The 19,259-nt window shown below is 41.6% G+C and overlaps 1 long non-coding RNA gene across 1 annotated transcript in view; it reads right to left on the reverse strand.

The window, feature by feature from the left end:
* LOC122943483 overlaps positions 1-17,480 on the reverse strand; it is a 64,586-nt gene extending 47,106 nt beyond the window's left edge. The window contains exon 1 of the long non-coding RNA XR_006390871.1: positions 17,359-17,480. This is a non-coding gene — a long non-coding RNA (uncharacterized LOC122943483). The remainder of the gene's footprint in view (positions 1-17,358) is intronic.
* Between the last annotated feature and the right edge of the window lie 1,779 nt (positions 17,481-19,259).

Below are 19,259 nucleotides of genomic sequence, written 5' to 3' on the forward strand. Positions count from 1 at the left end.
AATCCTCTTCCTTTATATTCCCTCCCATACTGCCTCACTTTGCGGTTTATATTACTTCCTGGATTTAGTGTTCACTGCTGGAGGCTGCTGCTGCTGTTTTTTCAGATAAGTCCTTTTGTGTATTGTGTCTCCTTGCTGGCTTGATTCTAGGTGACCCTGACTCCCTCCGTATTAAGTGCAGGGAGCCTGTGGTCATGTCCCCTCACTATTATAGGGGTTTCAGGTGTTGCACAGTCTTAGGTACGTGGGCATACAATCGTCTACCTTTGAGATCCTTGTATGTGCTTAGCAGTCAGGGAGAGCAATAGGGGTTTTATAGGGGTCACCTATATGTTCCTTCGTTTGGGATCAAGCCAGTCGGATGTTTATTCTTAACTTCCAGTTATCTGAAACATCATCTGTGACACATGAATCTGGCAAGAATGTAATCATATGCTAAATAGTGGCATGTCCAAGAGGATTGTCTATAAAATGATAGTAGTTTCAAATTTGAATCTGTAGTAGATGGTGAGATATGGAGCCTTTTGCTCATTAGCGCATTTTTAAGAGTATCCACACAATTTTTTAGCTTGTTTTCCCTCTGAAAGAGAGGGGTTTATTTTTATTTTATTTTTTTAACTACTGTTTTTATGCAAAAAATGAGAACATTGAACAGAGCATAAGTTACATTGTAAATTTGCACAACTGCCGCTGTTAGACCTGGCAAATCCATCTTGCAAGTAGCTTCCCAATAATCATATGATCACTCAAGTCACCACCAATAGGATTATTAGCAGCCCTGTTGTATGTGAAAACCAAGAATATGTTTTCCCAAGAGTAGACAACATCTATTTACATAGAATAGTCCTTACCGGGTTAATAAGAGTTGCCAACAGGATCGGGTATTTGCCCTGAGCTAACTTCTGCAGTCAGTACTAACATATTCTGTATAAGTAGCAGTAGTCTCATATAAGACCTGGCTAGCAACAGGAAAATAATTTCTTTTCCTGTGGCTGCTATGGTACAGCAGACAAACCCTTATGCATGTAAAAAAAAAAACTTTTTTTTTATTATATTACAGTTCAAACAGTTATTTGTTCTGATTCTATTGTACCTTTTCTAGCAGTAAAAGTTTTGATTTATAGTATCCAGTATTGTTACAAAATACTGTAAGTAATGCATTCATGTATGACATTTAGACCGATTTTAGAGCTTTTTAGTGTCATAAGATATTGTTCAGCCCTCTAGAAGTGGCAAGAACATTTTTTGCATTTTGTATTATCATTAACAATATCCCCGGATAAAAAGTTATTTATCTATAAAGTAGAATGATATAGCAGGGACTTTTTTGTGCTGACTTTTGCTACTGCTGCAGCTCAAGGGATACAATTCACAGAGAAAGTACAAATAACTCTCTAGTGATTTTTCCATTTTGAAAGCTTTACAAGTGATACAAAGTTGTTTCTTCAATCCAAAGAAAAATAGCTCTCACCTCTAGTAAAGAAATGTCTCCTACTGGAAAAAAAGAAAAAACTTGGCGGCTTGAAAAATAGCTTGACATATTTTAGAGAATCACTGCTGAAGAACAAATTTGCACATTGGTCTTGATACCACTAAAAATTTACACTACTGATAGACTGTGCACGGTTAAGAGATGTATACTTTTTTACTTGTCACTAGTGGCATTAAAAAGAGTGTTTTCCCATGGAAAACCATATATATCTTTGGTAGTATTGTACATTGCCCGTAGTATACTATGCTTTAGTATCCTTTTTCCCGTAATGTATATGTTAAATAGAATATGTCACCAGTTTTCTGCTCCTCTTACTTTTAAATCCTAATAGCACCAGCACTTGCCAATGAGTCCCCATATTTATGAGCTCATGGTTCTCCCCGCCCACCTGTCTCTGACTTACAGTTTTTACCATATGAATCAGCAGCAGGTCGGTGGGGAAAGCTAGGAGCTCATGTTTATATAGCCCTTAGTAAGGACACCATAAAACTGGTAATAGATTCCCTTTAAATGTGGGGAAAAATCTTGATGTGAACACATCCTAAATGATACCAGTAACTACTGAAAAATATAAAGTATAAACAAAAGGTGTTCAAAGAAATGAAGTAGATTTCCATTGTTCAGAATTAATCATTTTGAGTACCATAGATAACAATTAACACTAATGATGCTACCAGTAGAAAAGATAATGAAAATGAAAATAATTTGACTATAGGGGCATGTTAAACTAAGGTATTTCCTGTAATTAGCATCACAGGTGTTTAAACTTGCAATCAGTCTGCCTATTTAAAGGGTCAAAAGTAGTTGCTGTGTTTTTTTATATCATGATGGGTGCCACACTGAACATAGACCAATGAATGAAAGCTAAGGAGAGATTTGTCTCAGGAGATAAGAAAGAAAATTTTAGAAATATGTAAAGGTTATAAGACCATCTCCAAACAGCTTGATGTTCCTGTTACTATAGTTGCACATATTATTCAGAAATGTAAGGTCTACCTGGATGTGGCTGCAAAAAGAAAATTGATAACAGATCGAAGAGATGGATACTACAGATGGTAACCAAAGAACCCAGAACAACTTCCAAAGAGCTTAGAGGTAAACTCCAACATCAGTGTCAAATTGCTCATCCGTCACTGTCTTAGCCAAAATGCACTTAATGGAAGTCAACCGAGGAGGAAACCACTGGTGAAAGAAAATCATATAAAGGCAAGACTGTAATTTGCCAAAATGCATATTGACAAACCACAAAGATTCTGGGTGAATGTCCTTTGGACAGATGAGACAAAACAGGACCTTTTTGGCAAAGTCATATCAGCTCAATGTTCAGAGAATGAGAAAAATGAAGCATGCAAATAAAAGAACATTGTGCCTACTGTAAAATATAAAGGAGGCCAAGTTTTGTTTTGGAGCTGCTTTGCTGCATCTGTGCAGGATACAATGAACTCTCAAGAGTATCAAGGCATTCTGAGACGAAATGTGTTGCCCAGTGTCGGAAAGCTTGATCTCAGTCGCAGGACATTGGTCCTCCAACAGGATAATGACCCAAAACACATAGCTAAAAACATCCAAGAACGGGTAAGAGTAAAGCACTGGACTCTGAAGTTGCCTTCTATGAGCCCAAATCTAAATCCTATTGAACATCTGTGGAAGGAGCTGAAACACTCAGTCTGGAGAAGGCACCCTTCCAACCTGGGACAGATGGAGCAGTTTGTTCACAAGGAGTGGGCCAAAATACCCGATTGCAGAAATTGCTTGATTGCAATGATTGCCTCAAAAGGTTGTGCAACAAAAAGGTGGATTCACATCACCGTTTTGTTTTCCATTCTTCTGATTCGTCAGAAGTACAGAAAACAAGACTGTGGGTTTTAGTGATGAGCGGCAGGGGTCATATTCAAATTCGCGATATTTTGCGAATATTTTGCAGAATATTCATCGTATATTTGCAAATTCGAATATTCGTTATATTCTACGAATTTTTTACTCGAAAAATCGGCAAGGTAATGATTGTGTAATGTGCAAATTTTCGTAATTAGAATTTTTGTATTCAAATTTTTCATTGCAAATTTTTCAACTTACACCTATTAGACAAAGAAGATTATAGCACTATATTAGCTAAATTGCGCTATATTCGATTTTTTTTGAATATTCACTATATTGCTATAACTTCATTTTTTCGAATATTCGTAATATTCTAAAACAAGATTATATAGCAATATAGCGAATATTCAAAAAAAAAAATTAATATAGAGCAAAATTCGCAAACCCTACTACTCCGAAAGTCAAGTATATTGCAGCCTTTTTATTGGCCCAGAGGGATCAGGTGTACTAATTACAAAAAAAACAAAAAAACAAATTGGAATATTCGAAATTACGAATATATATATATTCGAAATATTCGCAAATTTTAGAAGTACCTAAATTCGAATATTCGTGATCAACACTAGTGGGTTTATCTTTCTTTAAATTACCAATTGAACTTTTGTTTCAGGATAGAACATCAATATATTTTCTTGTAGTTTTTGTACCCATCTTTTTGAGTTACTGAACTATATATCTTCAGGAAACAAAAGCTACAAATTTTGTTTCAAAAACTAACCTTTGTTTTGTTCACCTTCTATAATTCCTTTTTTTATTTTTTATTGTGAAATTGCAATATATGCAGTATATTTTCTGTTATGTAGCATATTTTTATTTTGATACTAAACCATTTAAATATTTGGCCATACAGGGTTCACAATAAAACATCCGGAAATCTTTGTGGAAGACAGATTGGGTTCAGGTGGCTTACACAAACAATTGCTTAGTTTGCACTTCCACCTATCGTTTTCATCAGTTGAGAAATTCTCAATAAAGATCTTGATAAGATCTGGACATTGTATTGTACTTTTGTGTAGTTCTGTTTCTGCACAGGTAAGCAGAAATTGAGTATAGGTGTGCTCAACCCTGCCACACCGAGCACGGACCACGCCGAGAACCACAGCGTTACTTGAAAATAGGAAGAAAGAGGTCCAGCTTGGTTTAAAAATATTACCTATATTTTTCAGTGAGATTAAGAGCCAGTTACAGTCCAGTCTACGCGTTTCGGATCAGAGACAATAGCAATCCTTACTCATGACAATACACAGACTAAAGAGAGAGTTAGATATATAGCGCCTCCCCTGTGAAACAGGTGGGCGCACTAACTACAAGCCACTCCTTGTTTGATAAAGAAACACTGATTCATGGCATGGGAGAAAACCTCCTTACCCGGTCGCATATAGGAACAACACATGCACATTTTCTCTCCACATTTGTAGCTTCTGGCAGGGTGCACTCCAAATATGCCACAACCTGCTGGTTCAGATTATGGTCTATGTCTAGCTGCTGTTGCTGGTTAATAGTTTTTTCAGTAGGAGGATGAAGAAAACTACTCATCAGCAACTCTAGACTTAAGTTGCTGCTGATGGAGCTGGTATGGCTCTGGCCTCCCCCCTCTCCAGCCACCATGGCAGTGGAACGTGAGCGCAGAGGGCCCCCCCTGGGCAGACCTGCATAAGGATGGGCAATGGTGCACATAGGCAGCGGCCAACTGACTAAATAGGATGTTTTTAATTGCGGCCTAATCTGCATCTGTACGTGTGAGATACACCCTTTAGATACTGTGGTTCTATTCTCCTATTAAAAAAACACCCATTTAGGGCAAGATCCTAAATTTGAGAAATATGAGGAGAGCGTCAAATAAGGGACATGGCCCCGGTCGTGGTGCTGCTGGTGGAGCTCCTGTTGCAGAGAGAGGACGTGGTCGATCTTTGCCCGCTACACGCACAAGTGAAACACCTTCCTCAGGTGCGAGTAGGCGACAGAACCTGCAGCGGTATTTGGTCGGGCCTAATACGGATCTACGAATGGTGAGGCCAGAACAAGTACAGGCGATAGTAGATTGGGTTGCTGACAGTGCCTCCAGTTCCTTCACATTGTCTCCCTCCCAGTCTCCTGCTGAAAGATCAGAGTTGGCACCTGCAGCCGATGTCCATGTCTTTCACCTCACCCCCTTGAAACATTCCAACTTGTGCTGATTACTGGGTGGCCACGCTGCTGGATCTCTGTTACAAGGACAACATACCGTCCTTAATTCCCTCACTGGAGCATGATCGTAAGATGTGTGAGTACAAGTGCAGGCTGGTAGACGCGCTGCTGGTGGCATTCCCACCTGGAAGCACAAGGCGAAGGCAGAGGAGGAGGAAGAAGTCACCAACGCAGCTGTGGCACCACCAGCACCTCACAAGGCAGGGTTAGCATGGCCGAAATGTGGAAAAGCTTTGTCAGCACGCCACAACAACTAGCACCACCAGCCTGATATGGAACATCTTAGCAGGAGGCAGCATTTCACCAACATGGTGGAGCGGCATGTGTGCACACGCCTACACGTACTGAATGACGGGTCTGCCCCCTTCAACTTCTGGGTCTCCGAATTGGGCACATGGCCTGAGCTTACCCTTTTACGCCTTGGAGGTGCTGGCCTGCCCTGCAGCCAGTGTATTATCTGAACGTGTGTTTAGCATGGCAGGGGGCGTTATCACAGACAAGCGCAACCGCCTGTCCACAGCCAATGTGGACAAGCTGACGTTCATTAAAATGAACCAGGCATTGTCCCCACAGGACTTGTCTATACCTTGTGCAGAATAGACATGTATACCGGCCTTAACCAGCCATTGTTATACTACAGCACAATTGCTCATTCTTGTATTTTGCATATTTGGAGTGTACTCTAATTAAAAAAACAAAAAAAACAAAATTAAAACAAAAAAAACGTGTTGGCTACCTCGTCCTCCTCCACCGCTGCTTCCACCTACACTGCTACGTCCACCGCCTCCTCAAACTCCTACTCCATATGGATCTCCACCTCATAAATCAATTTTTTATTTTTATTTTTGTATGTATTTTATTTTATGTCATTTCACTACTTTGTCTGTTGAATTTTCGGGTGAAATTCACCAATTTTTGGGTGTGATATACCACTGCTATACCTAGTAGACATGTAAAAAAAAAAATCACTAATTTGTCTGTTACATTTTTGGGTGAATTTCTGCAATTTTTGTGTGTGATATACCACTGCTATACCTTGTAGACAGATATAAAAAAATCACTAATTTGTCTGTTACATTTTCAGGTGAAATTCACAAATTTTTGAATGTGATTCACCACTGCTCTACCTAGTAGACAGGTAAAAAAATTCACTAATTTGTCTGTAACATTTTCGTGTGATATTCAACCATTTTTGGCTGTGATAGACCCCTGCTCTACCAAGTAGACAGGTTAATAAATTTCACTAATGTTTCTGTTACATTCTTGGGTGACATTTTAAAATTTTTGCCGTGAATAAACCCCTGCTCTGCATAGGTGACAGGGACCGAAATTTTTTAAAATAATCTGTTCCATTGGTGGGTGACATTAACCCATTTCTGGCAATGAAAAACCCCTGCTCTGCATAGGTGACAGGGACTTAAATTTCTAAAAAAATTGTCTTTAATTGGCCCTTTCATTCGATCCTTCTGCTTTAGTAACTTGTCCCACATTTCCGCTTCATACCATTGCAGCCATTGACCTCCCTTGGATGAGGTCTCCCTTTCTCACGCTCCAAATGGATGGTGGACGTCACAGTCAACAAAGCGACAGCAGGCCCTCTCCTGGCTAACGTTTCCAAATCCAAAATACCCCAGTGACATTCCCTATAATTTTTTATTAATCATTCCAAAAACAGGGCATCTTAAGAGTCCTGTATTGTTATTTATCGTCACTACCTCCCCGAGTCGGGAGTGGGTAATTGCCGCGCGCCCCCCCTTTCCTTCAATTCTTCCGTTTTAATAGCTTCTCCCACATTTCCGCACAATCACAATTAAATTTCATCCATTGATCTCCCTTGGATGTGGTCTCTCTTTCTCACGCGCCCTCTTCGGCGTGGAACCCTGATTCGCCACTAACCGTGATCAACATGGTAGGCACAGAAAAGAACATCGAGGGGGGCGGAGCCAGCTGTGAAGCAGGAAGGTCGCACGTGGAGTGAGCTCCTGCTTTTTCAGCTAATTTCCATCATTTTATGGACATTAATCTCCATACCAAGTGGCTCTGAGGGCACTGGCAAGAAAGATAGAAGATCCGGCTGCCTTAATTGGATATCCGTGCCTTATAGAGGACGATACTTTCGTTCGCAGACTTGGGCCTGTTCCCCTGCAGGTGCCGGAAGCTGCGCTCCCTGTGTGGTGCTGAAGCCGAGGGGAGACGAACAACCCTTTACAGACAAGACACAGGGCTCTTTGAGCCGAAGATTTATAAAGTGGGAAGACATCAAAGCTGAGAAGCCCAGCCGGTCCATAACGGACACTGAAGTCAGCGCTCCCAGAAAGACCGCGAGCCGATTTAGGAAAAGTAGTCCGGCCCCTGCAGACCTGCAAGACCCCACGTGCTAAGGAAGAAAGAAGGGGGAAAACAGCCGATACCAGCACCGGTGGACCGTGTCAGCGCTACTGAGGTGGGTGAGACACATTACCGGAGCGGGGCCGTTCCTGGTACGGGCAAAAGTAGTTCCGGCCGGAGCTACCGTCGGTGAGGAGCGCTGAGCTGCACACGAGTGGCTGGGGCTTATAGATCCTGCCGCGCCAGTCTCCTGACACAGGACTAAATATAAGTGCACACAGCAGAGAGCGCAGTCTAAGAGCTCAAGGGCACCTCAGTGGGGCTGGAGTTTGCCCCGGCGATCATATAATAAAGAAACAGATCCCACATATGAGTAATACCACTACTTGAATAAAAAATGCAATTTTAATATACATTAAAGATCATAGTGGGGGGCGGAGCTAGCGCCGGTCTGTGATGGCCGCTTGTGTCTGAGCTCTGCACTACAAACCGTTGCTGCACTAGCTATCTTAAGCATACCGCTTGAAATATGGTCAAGATCGGGAACCCTAAAGCCAGGGAGCACCCCAGTACTAACAAAAGTCAAGTGGCAGGAAGAGATATGGATAAATTCCTGAAGAAAGCGGCCGCTTCATATGTGGCCCGCGATTCCAAAATGGCGTCCGCTCAGTCCCAGAGGGCAAGATCGGAGGAAGAGAGCGATGGCGAGGAGCCGCAAGGTAGGGGAGCCCTCCCGATTACCAGGCAGTACCTAAAGAACACGCTGGGTAAAGCCCTCGAACCCCTCCTGAGCGAGTTTGCCGCCATGCGCCAGGATATGCGCCATATAGGGGACAGGGTTGAGACCCTGGAGAGTCAGCAGGCCCAGATAATGGATCACCAGAGGGCCACCTCAAATGCATTCCAGAAGTGCGGGTCTTACCTGAACCAGATGCAGAATGCCCTTGAAGATCAAGAGAATAGAGGCCGCAGAAACAACTTGCGCATCAGAGGGATTCCTGAGACCGTGCTTTCTGGCGACATCCCGGCTGCAGTCGTCTCCCTCTGCTCTTCACTCCTGGGCCCTGAGTTCGCTCTGGAGATAGTGCTGGAAAGGGCACACAGGGCATTGCGTCCTAAACCCAAAGCAGAAGCTCTCCCAAGAGATGTTATTTGTAAGTTCCTGAACTTTTAAGTGAAATCTGCTGTTCAAGATGCTGCTAGAAACAGACAAGATATACTATTTGAAGGCTCACAAATCTCAATCTATCAGGATTTGGCTCCCTCCACCTTAAGGAAACGCAAATGTCTCAAGCCGCTGACAGAATGGCTAAGGGCGAACAGGATCCTTTATAAATGGAACTTTCCTTTTGGACTTTCCTTTCTCCAAGGAGGTCGTCGCATGAATATTTCCACTTTTGCTGACCTTGAGGCGGTTTATGATCACCTACAAATTCCGCCCATGCAGATCGAGAACTGGGACTTATTCCAAGATCTGGGTGCTCTGCCTGAAATTCCTGCGGTGGAGGCCTTCACCTTACAACACACCCCAAAGAATCACAAAGCGGGGAAGAGAAGTCGGCAGTTAACACCGAAGAGACTGTCTCAAGATTAATCTCATGATTCATCCTGTCACAAGTCTCTTACTCAGAGGCATAACACTTCCTTTTTCTTTTTCTTCTTCTGGACTCACTGAGATCTATCCAGATAATTTGCTTCTTCCTTTTATGGGACTTCTGCAATAATATGTGTAGCTAGCTCTAATCTCTGCTCGTAGATCCAGGAATGAGTCCAGCCTAATAGCGTATTGCCTCTGTAACTAATAAGTCATATTTCTGATGCCTTAATCCCTCTCCTCCCCCCTCCCTTAACCTTTACTTTCCCTTTTTAGTTTTCCTAGGAGATCAGGGCTAGTTCCTCCTGTCTGTTGAATTCCCGATGGTAGCTTAGTCTAACATAGGATCATTTTCAAGCTGCAATTTTATGTGCAGAACGGTTTGTTAACCGGTCATTGACCAATTCTTTCCCCCATGCTTTACACTGGTGGGTCACCCCACAGACCTGTTTTTTTCATGGTTTTATGTTTTGTTTTTCCCTTTTCCCCTTTCCCTTTGTTCAGTTCTAGGTACCTGACACACAATTATCTGAATCCCCTGAGGGATAATCCAGTGCTGACGGATCCGGCTCCTCTCCTGGATGGGGTAGTATCACCTAAAATCGTGAGTGTCCTCTCCTGGAGGACTAGCACACTTTGCACCTTCCCGAACACAACAAACTTAACTCATGACTGACATTCATGTAGCTTCCTATAATGTGAAGGGCTTTAACTCACCCTCCAAGAGAAGTCAGATCTTTACTATCCTACGTAAAGAGGGCTCGGATGTGCTGCTTCTCCAGGAGACGCATTTCAGGTTTAATCATTATCCCAATCTGGAATTCTCTCATTATCCACTCTGGTTCCATTGTGGGGGGTGTTCTGCTTCATCTGGGGGAGTGAGTATAGGATTCAAGAGGAAAGTGCCTTTCAAATACATTAACCATATACAAGACCCTGAGGGCAGGTTTATTATGCTTAAAGGGAATATAGGGATCCAAAAGTATACCTTTATAAACTTATACGCCCCTAACACCAAACAAGCTGGTTGGCTGTCATCCATATCCCCAATTATTAAGTCTTTCAAGGAAGGAATTGTGATACTGGGTGGGGATCTCAACATAGCTTTGAATCCCCAGATGGACTCATCAGCAAGGAAAACCTCCCACTCAAAAAGCTCCTTGAAGCTTATTAAAAACACTCTCTGGGATCTCCACTTAATAGACGTTTGGCGCACTCATAACCCTAACACTCTAGACTATACCTTTTATTCCCATGTTCATAATAATTACCACCGCATAGACTACCTTTTTACTTCAAAAGAGCACCTCCAGCTATGCTCAATGGCCAAAATTGGGTCCATACATCTATCTGATCATGCCCCAATTTTTATAAAGATTTCCTCCCCCACTCGCAAACCGAAGAACTTTAATTGGAGACTAAATGAATTTATCCTTGGGAACCCAGATTCCATAAAGAAAATTGCGTCACTACTAGACAAATACTTTAAACTGAACTCTTTGCCAGAAATCTCGCACCAAACCGTCTGGGATGCTCATAAACCTTTTATCAGAGGTGAGTTCATCAGCCTAGGTTCGCATCTAAAGAAAACCAGGGAAAGTAATATTAATAATCTCCTCTCTAAGGTTAACAAATTAGAATCTACTCATAAGACTACCTCCTCTAAATCCCAACTTCAAGAGCTCTCCAAAGCAAGAGCCGAATTAAAAGCTCTGTTAAACAACAATTCAGCTAAATACTATCTCAACTCCCAGTACAAGTTTTTTGCTCACGGGGATAAGGCCACAAAATTCCTGATGAATAGAATTAAATCTAGAAGAGCAGACAATTACATTCACCAACTGTCCTCTCCTAAGGGAGACCCAGTATTTGACTCCTTCAAGATTGCCAAACAATTTAGGGACTTCTATGAAGCCCTGTACAACCTCCCTCCCACCGTACTCCCAACATCTCACTCCACATTAGTGGAGGCTTATCTTAAGTCTACTACCTGCCCAACGCTATCGGCAGACCAAAAGCAATCGCTTGAAGCTCCATTTACCATGGAAGAGATCTCTCTTGCTCTGGCCCAAATGCCCCAGGGGAAAAGCCCAGGCCCAGACGGCCTACCGGCATTTTACTACAAAACATTCAAAAAACAGCTCCTGCCGCATCTACTTACGGTCTGCAACCAGTCCCTACAGGGTGTTCCTTTGTCTAGGGACATGGCATCTGCTCATGTAGCCTTGATTCCAAAGGAGGGGAAGGACTCCAAGCAATGTGCAAACTATAGGCCAATTTCTCTCCTGAATATTGATCTTAAAATACTCGCGAAACTACTGGCCAACCGCCTTGCAGTCCTTCTCCCTCTGCTGGTACATATGGATCAGGTGGGCTTTGTGCGTAATAGGGAAGGTAGAGATAATACAACTAGAGTCATCAACGCTCTCTGCTATGCCAGACATACTTCCACTCCCCTTTTACTTCTTAGCACCGACGCTGAAAAAGCGTTTGACCGCATAAATTGGAATTATTTACGACACGTTCTAACCTTCTTCGGCCTACCTGATCCATATATCAAGGCTGTATTTGCCATGTATAACCAGGCTACCGCCCGTGTGATGGTCAACGGTGACCTATCGTCTCCCTTTCAAATCCAAAACGGAACTCGTCAGGGTTGCCCCCTATCCCCCCTATTATTCATCCTAGCCATGGAGCCCCTTCTGTCTAGGCTTAGAATGGATACTGAGATTAAAGGTTTGTTTCTAGGAGGTAGGACCCACAAGATCGCGGCATTTGCAGACGATGTCATGATTATGACATCAAACCCTAAGACCTCCCTCCCCCTAATTCAGGAACATTTAAAGAACTACAGTGTAGTTTCAGACTTTAAGATCAACGAGAGCAAATCCACCATCATTTGCACGGGCGTTTCACCACAACTCAAACTCTCCTTAATGAAAGATTCTCACTTCAATTGGTCCTCTCCAACTATTACTTACCTAGAAGTGAAAATTAGCCCTACCATCTCAGACCTTTTCAAGCTCAATTATGTCCCTTTAAAGGCTGCCTTATTCTTAGCCCTTGAAAAACTCACTAAAACAGCACCAACCCTATCCTGGTTTGGAAGGAAAAACATCCTTTCTGCTCTTATTATCCCACGTCTCACATACCTCCAACAAGTGCTCCCAATTCCCATCCCAAAGTCTTATTACTCAGCCCTGAAACAAAGGTTCAGAATGTTCGTATGGAATGGCAGGAGAGCGAGAATATCCTACTCATTTTTATCTAGGTCACGTTCATCGGGTGGTATAGGACTGCCAGACCCGGAACTATATGGGAAGGCTATCCTTATGTCCCGAATCATTGATTGGCTGAGAAACACTGATAGCAAGTCCTGGGTGGCCATGGAACAGAGCATTATGGGTCAACCAACTCGAGCCCTATGTTTGGGTCATCACGTACCCCCCCAAGTTAACTTGCAACCCTTCCCAATTATCAGGGCCACAGTGGAAGCATGGAAATGGTGGAATCTCTCTCACTGCTCAATTCCCTTCCCATCCCCCCTGGTTACGATTAGTGATATTCTAGGTTCATCCACGGGCGGGCCTAGAAGTTCCTCCTCTAAATTAATTGGTCTTTCCTCTATGCCATTATCCCTTCTCCTGGAACCCCAGGGCTTAGTCCCAACAAATGATACCATTAAAACTCTTCTCAACCCACAACCATGTGATTTCAACCTCATCCCACTTATCAAATCATTTGTTAATAAAAACAACATGAATGGTGAACTCCTTCGCCCCCTTACATGGTTTGAGGCTTTAATAACTAACCCCAATCCCCCTAAAAAACCTATCTCTCTTATATATAACAAACTAAGATCTCCCCCCCTAATTATTAAGCCAGCTTTCATTCGATCCTGGGAACTGGAGACGGGCGTGGATCTCCCTCTTCAAACTTTACCTACACTATTTGAGACCCCACATAAGTCTTCTAGATGTGTTAGAGCACAGGAGAATGGATACAAAATCCTCTCACAATGGTACATCACCCCGGTTAAATCCTCTCATTTCTCCAGATCTGCGTCTACAACATGCTGGAGATGTCAAGGGGAGAAAGGTACTTTCTTACACATATGGTGGTCGTGCTCTGGCATTAACAAATGGTGGGCGGAAATTTTCCAGATCAGTAACCTAATCTGCTCCTCAAATATAGCTCTATCCCCTTATGGTGCCTTGCTCTCTCTTTTTACTGATAAAAAGTCGCCCCCACCCACGTTCCTCTTCAAGCAACTCTTATTGGCAGCCCGTCTTCTGGTTCCTAAACATTGGCTACAAGCTAGCTTACCCTCGATGGAGCAATGGAGACTTAAAGTAGATCAAATCTACCGTTTTGAGGAAATGGCCTCCTGGGAGTCACGGTCACACCCAATTTTCTTGAAAAAGTGGGCCCCCTGGGCAAAGTACAGATTTTCTCAGCACTAGTCTACCTAACACCAACCCATAACCTCCTTCTCGACCCTGTCCTATTAGCTATGCGAGTATGACTAGCAATTTAGATTTTGACCAATTCTGCTTAATAACTTACTGGTAGTTGGAGATGCCTGTCCTCTCCCGGGTGCAAGCCATATATGACTCATACAAATATAGAGTGGGTATGAGGTCACTAAGTTGTGTTAGACTATATTGTGTTTCTCTCTCTAGCTGCATCGACACTCCTTCTGAGCAGCCATGCCTTGATACTGTCCTATATGCACTAACCTACAGAATACAAGCTGCATTTATGGAGTACCTCTTACATTTTCTGTAAAGATTTCTATCCTAATTCCGTTATGTACTATATTGTGCTTCTATGATAATGTGTATGGTACCGATTTACGCCACTGTTGGTGTACTGTTACAATGTATGTTTTATCGAAAGTAAAATAAAAACTTAAAAAAAAAAAAAAGAAAAAAAAAAAAAGAAAAGAACATCGAAAGTTAATAGAGCAGATATACAATTGGATCATGAACATCACGAGGACGTGCGACATGGTCGGGCAGTATGTTTGCACACGCCTAGACGTACTGACTGATGGTTCTGCCCCATGCAACTTCTGGGTCTCCAAATTGGGCACATGGCCTGAGCTTGCCCTTTACGCCTTGGAGGTGCTGGCCTGTATTGTCTGAAGGTGTGTTTAGCATGACTGGAGAGGGTTATCACAGGTTATATTTCCCAATGTTTTGGGATGTACCCCAAGGTAAAAAAATAAAAAAAAATTTAAAGCCAAAAAGCAGTGTAGGCTACCTCCTCCTCCTCCTTCACCGCCGCTTCCATCTACACCGACACATCCACGCCTCCTCAACCTCCTACTCCATATGGACCTCATTCTCCTAGATCAAGATTATTATTTTACATTTTTACGTATTTTTACATATTTATATATTATTTTTACGTATTTTATGTATTTAAAGTCATTTCCCTATCCATATTTGTTTGCAGAGCACTTGCCATGCTTTTACCCACATTTTACTGGCATTTGCAGCCCTCTAGCCCTTTCCATGCCATTTTTACAGCCATTTTAGCGCTCAAAAGTTCGGGTCCCTATTGACTTCAATGGGGTTAGGGGTCAAGTTCGTCCCGAAATCAAACTTTTTTGTAAAGTTCGGCCGAACCCGTAAAACCCGAACATCCAGGCGTCCACTCAACTCTAAACATGATTCCTCCCTGCTTCTTGCCTGTGGGCCAATGACTCATTGATCCACAAGCAAGAAGCTGGGAGAAATCAATCATGTTTAGATGGAAAAAAAAATACGACTAATTTAAAAAGAAAATAGCACTATATTAGCTATATTGCTCTATATCAGGGGTGCACAACCTGCGGCCCGGGGGCCACATGCGGCCCTCGATACCATTCTTTGCGGCCCCCAACCATCTGGTAACAGATTTGTATGCCTATGTCTAGTGTCTGCTCACATGTATCTTTCATGTATTTTCCCATTAGATGGGAGTACCAGAAGTGTAACCAGACATTAATGATATATACTGTATGTTTAATATGCCAAAAATACAGTATTTCAGTTGGTAATATCTCCTTTAAGTTTTATTTTCGGCCCTTGGAATTGGTTCAGGCTGACAATGTGGCCCCCAACCAGAAAAGGTTGGGCACCCCTGCTCTATATTTTTGAATATTCGCTATATTGGTATGTATTATTTTTTTAGAATATTACGAATATTCTAAAAAAAAATTATAGCACTATATTAGCTATATTGCTTTATATTAATTTTTTGGGGGATATTTGCTATATTGGTATATATTTTTTTTAGAATATAGCGAATATTCTAAAAAACTAATATATAGTAATATAGTGCCGGACACTGGTCCATCCCTACTTTTAGCTTGTGGGCGAATATGTAGAATATACTATCTTCTACATATTCGCCCACAAACTAAAACTCTTATAGGGCGAAAAATACGGTATGACTGTATATATATATATATATATATATATAGCAATGAATCCAACGAGTCTGAACTAGTTAGCTTTATTCTCTTTTGGAGTTGGCTTTATCTTCCTATAAAGTAAATAGAGACACAGATCCTGCAATAGTTTTGTCTAGAAAATGCAGGCCCTTAGTCATGTGATGCTTGCCGTAGCAACGTTTACAAATAGGCTGCATGTGATCTCAGCACTCCGGTCACCTGACCCTCCGATCAGCTGACTTGTAGATCAGGTGATACATTTGCTCATAGAAGACTGCCTACACCAGGATGATTGCTGAAGCAGCGTCGGGTAGGCGCAGTTGTTCCTACACCACGCCAGATCTCCATGTGTCACTCGGGTCTGAATCAGGTTACAAGCGTTCAACTATTGCTTTTAATCATGTTAGTTGTTAGATCACCTGGGTGTCGATGAATGTCTTAATTTTCAAGAAATATGACTTATAGTCTTTTAGGTATATACACTATTGCGGATATATATGTTCAGGTCACTTATATGTTGAATATGGGTTTCACTTGTCTTTGAATTATGTATACTTTGATTTTGAGACATATTTTTATGAATTTTAGAACTTTTTGTACTCAATCATGTTATTGATTAATGAATATGGAACATGCTATATATATGCTATCTGCTTGAAAAAGGTTCCAGTGTGCGAACCGAAACGTTGCTATTTTGTGAATAAACTACACGCTTTTACTTAAGGAAGTGCAGTGGATTTCCTTGGAATATATATATATATATATATATATATATATATATATATATAACTTCGAGAGGTGCGATTTCTATGATCTCATTCTGACACACTTATTCACTTTATTAAGGATGTTATATATGTATTTGGAAATGACTTATATCATATATTTATGTGATCAATGAACAGGGACTTCGATCTTGTATTGTTGATCTCTTAGCACATGTCACTTTATGCACATGCACTTTGTTTATTTTTTGTATATGTATCAGATGTATTCAATCTAATCATGATTGTAATCAAACTGTGATTGGTCAGTCACTTGAGATATGCCTTTATATGTTCTCATTTTCACTGTTTCTATGCTGGAAGAAGGCTCTTGTGAGCCGAAACGTCACAAGGTTGCCATATTATGGGTGAATAAAAGCTCACTATTTTCACTTTTATTCTGGAGTGCAGTCCTATTTTCTCAAAGTTGTACTATTGGGGTATTGCCGCTACCCTTGTGGAAATTGCACCCGGTCCTTGGTTGGTGCTCCCGCTGGACTTTTTTACTATATATATATATATATATATATACATATACATATACATATATTATGCTATCTCTATATTATTGTGGAAAAAAGAAAGAATGAAGTATTAAAGGGATTGTTCTGGGGAAATACATATTTTTTAATAGTCAGGATGAGTTAAAAATAAAAATATAAGTATTACTCACCAAATAGTTCCCCCCTCCCCTGCCATACTGATATTCTTCTGCTCAATAATGCTCTGCAGTCATGGTCCTGGGCTGGCTTGAAACACAGCAAAAGGCTGGAAATGCTGGTTCAGCTACTCGCTGGCTAAAGCAGTTTAGCGCTGTGGACAGTGATTGACTGAGCAAAGTCAAGCCTCCCTCCTCCAACAGTTGCACAATAAAGATAAACAACCACAGATCAACCATAATGTTGTGTACTGTTAAAAAAGAAAAAAAAGGAAGATTCATCATTACAAATATAGAGATGTCGCAAACATAAAATTTTCCGTTCGCAAACGGCGAATGCGAATTTCCACGAACCGCAATAGACTTCAATAGGAAGGCGAATTTGAAAACCCACAGGGACTCTTTGTGGCCACAATAGTGATGGAAAAGTTTCAAGGGGACTAACACCTGGACTGTGGCATGCCAGAGGGGGATCTATGGCAAAACTCCCATGGAAAATTACGTAGTTGACGCAGAGTGTGGTAAGTTGAAATCGCAATGCGATTTATAGAACTTGAATTAATCGCATTGCGATTTCAACTTAGAGCTTCTGCCAACTTCCGTGCTCATGGAGCGTCCCCATCACCATGGGAACGGCTCCATGCTAGAATGTACTGTTGGATTTGAGAAAGTTGTAATCGCAATGCGATTAATGCAGGTTATATGAATTGCGAATTTAACTTAGAGCTGCTGGGTTCCTAATGGTTGTATTGCTAGAATATAACGAAGATTGAGAATATAGTGCTATATTCGTTGTCAGTTCTAGCAATACAACCATTAGGAACTCAGATCTAAGTTGTAATCGCAATACGAATAATGCAGGTTATATTAATCGCATTGCGAATTCAACTTAGAGCTAAGTTCCTAATGGTTGTATTGCTAGAATTGACGAATATAACGAATATAGCACTATATTCTCAATCTTCATTATATACTAGCAATACAACCATTAGGAACCCAGCAGCTCTAAGTTGAATTCGCAATTCATATAACCTGCATTATTCGTATTGCGTTTACAACTTAGATCTGAGTTCCTAATGGTTGTATTGCTAGAACTGACAACGAATATAGCACTTTATTCTCAACCTTCGTTATATTTTATTGAAACCCAGCTCTAAGTTGTAATCGCAATGCGATTAATATAACCTGTATTAATCGCATTGCGATTACAAGTTTGTGACACTGCAGCTTCAGAATTATTCTAAAATAGATGCTGTCCTTGCTTTTTAATAGGCGGTGGGAGGGTCTGGGAGGGAGGGTATGCTGATTGGCTGGAATGTGTCTGCTGACTGTGAGGTACAGGGTCAAGGTTTGCTCAATGATGACGTATAGGAGGCGGACCAAACATCGCATATATTCGCCCGCCGCGGCGAATGCGAACATGCGATATTCGCCGGGAACTGTTCACTGGCGAATAGTTCGGGACATCTCTATACAAATATATAGCACTATTTTCATTGAATATAGTGGCATATATTCGTAATGCCACTATTACACTTTAATGCCACTTTTTTTTTTACACACAATGATGTGTTCTTTGTAAAAATAAAAATAAATTATATTTCAAGTCAAACAAAATGAAGCACAACTGCATTCGTTATGTGGGGACATTTTAAAGGCAGTTCTATGTAACTCCAGAACACATGGTGCCTTCAGAACAGACTCCAAACTACACTCTGCAGAATGAAAGTGTAGGTGCTCCACTTTGCCTGTCAGACCCTTCCCAGGCTGTGTGACACTACTTTCCCCGAATGAATACAAGCCTCACATTTAAAGGCTTATTCTGCAACATGAACTGCAATCGATAATCTGGGCTGCACACTGGAGGCAGCCGCCGAGGACCCCACCAGTAGCCAGGGACCGCGGCTGAATCTTCA

The sequence above is a fragment of the Bufo gargarizans genome, chromosome 1 (genome assembly GCF_014858855.1).
Source record: "Bufo gargarizans isolate SCDJY-AF-19 chromosome 1, ASM1485885v1, whole genome shotgun sequence".
NCBI classification, from domain to species: domain Eukaryota; kingdom Metazoa; phylum Chordata; class Amphibia; order Anura; family Bufonidae; genus Bufo; species Bufo gargarizans.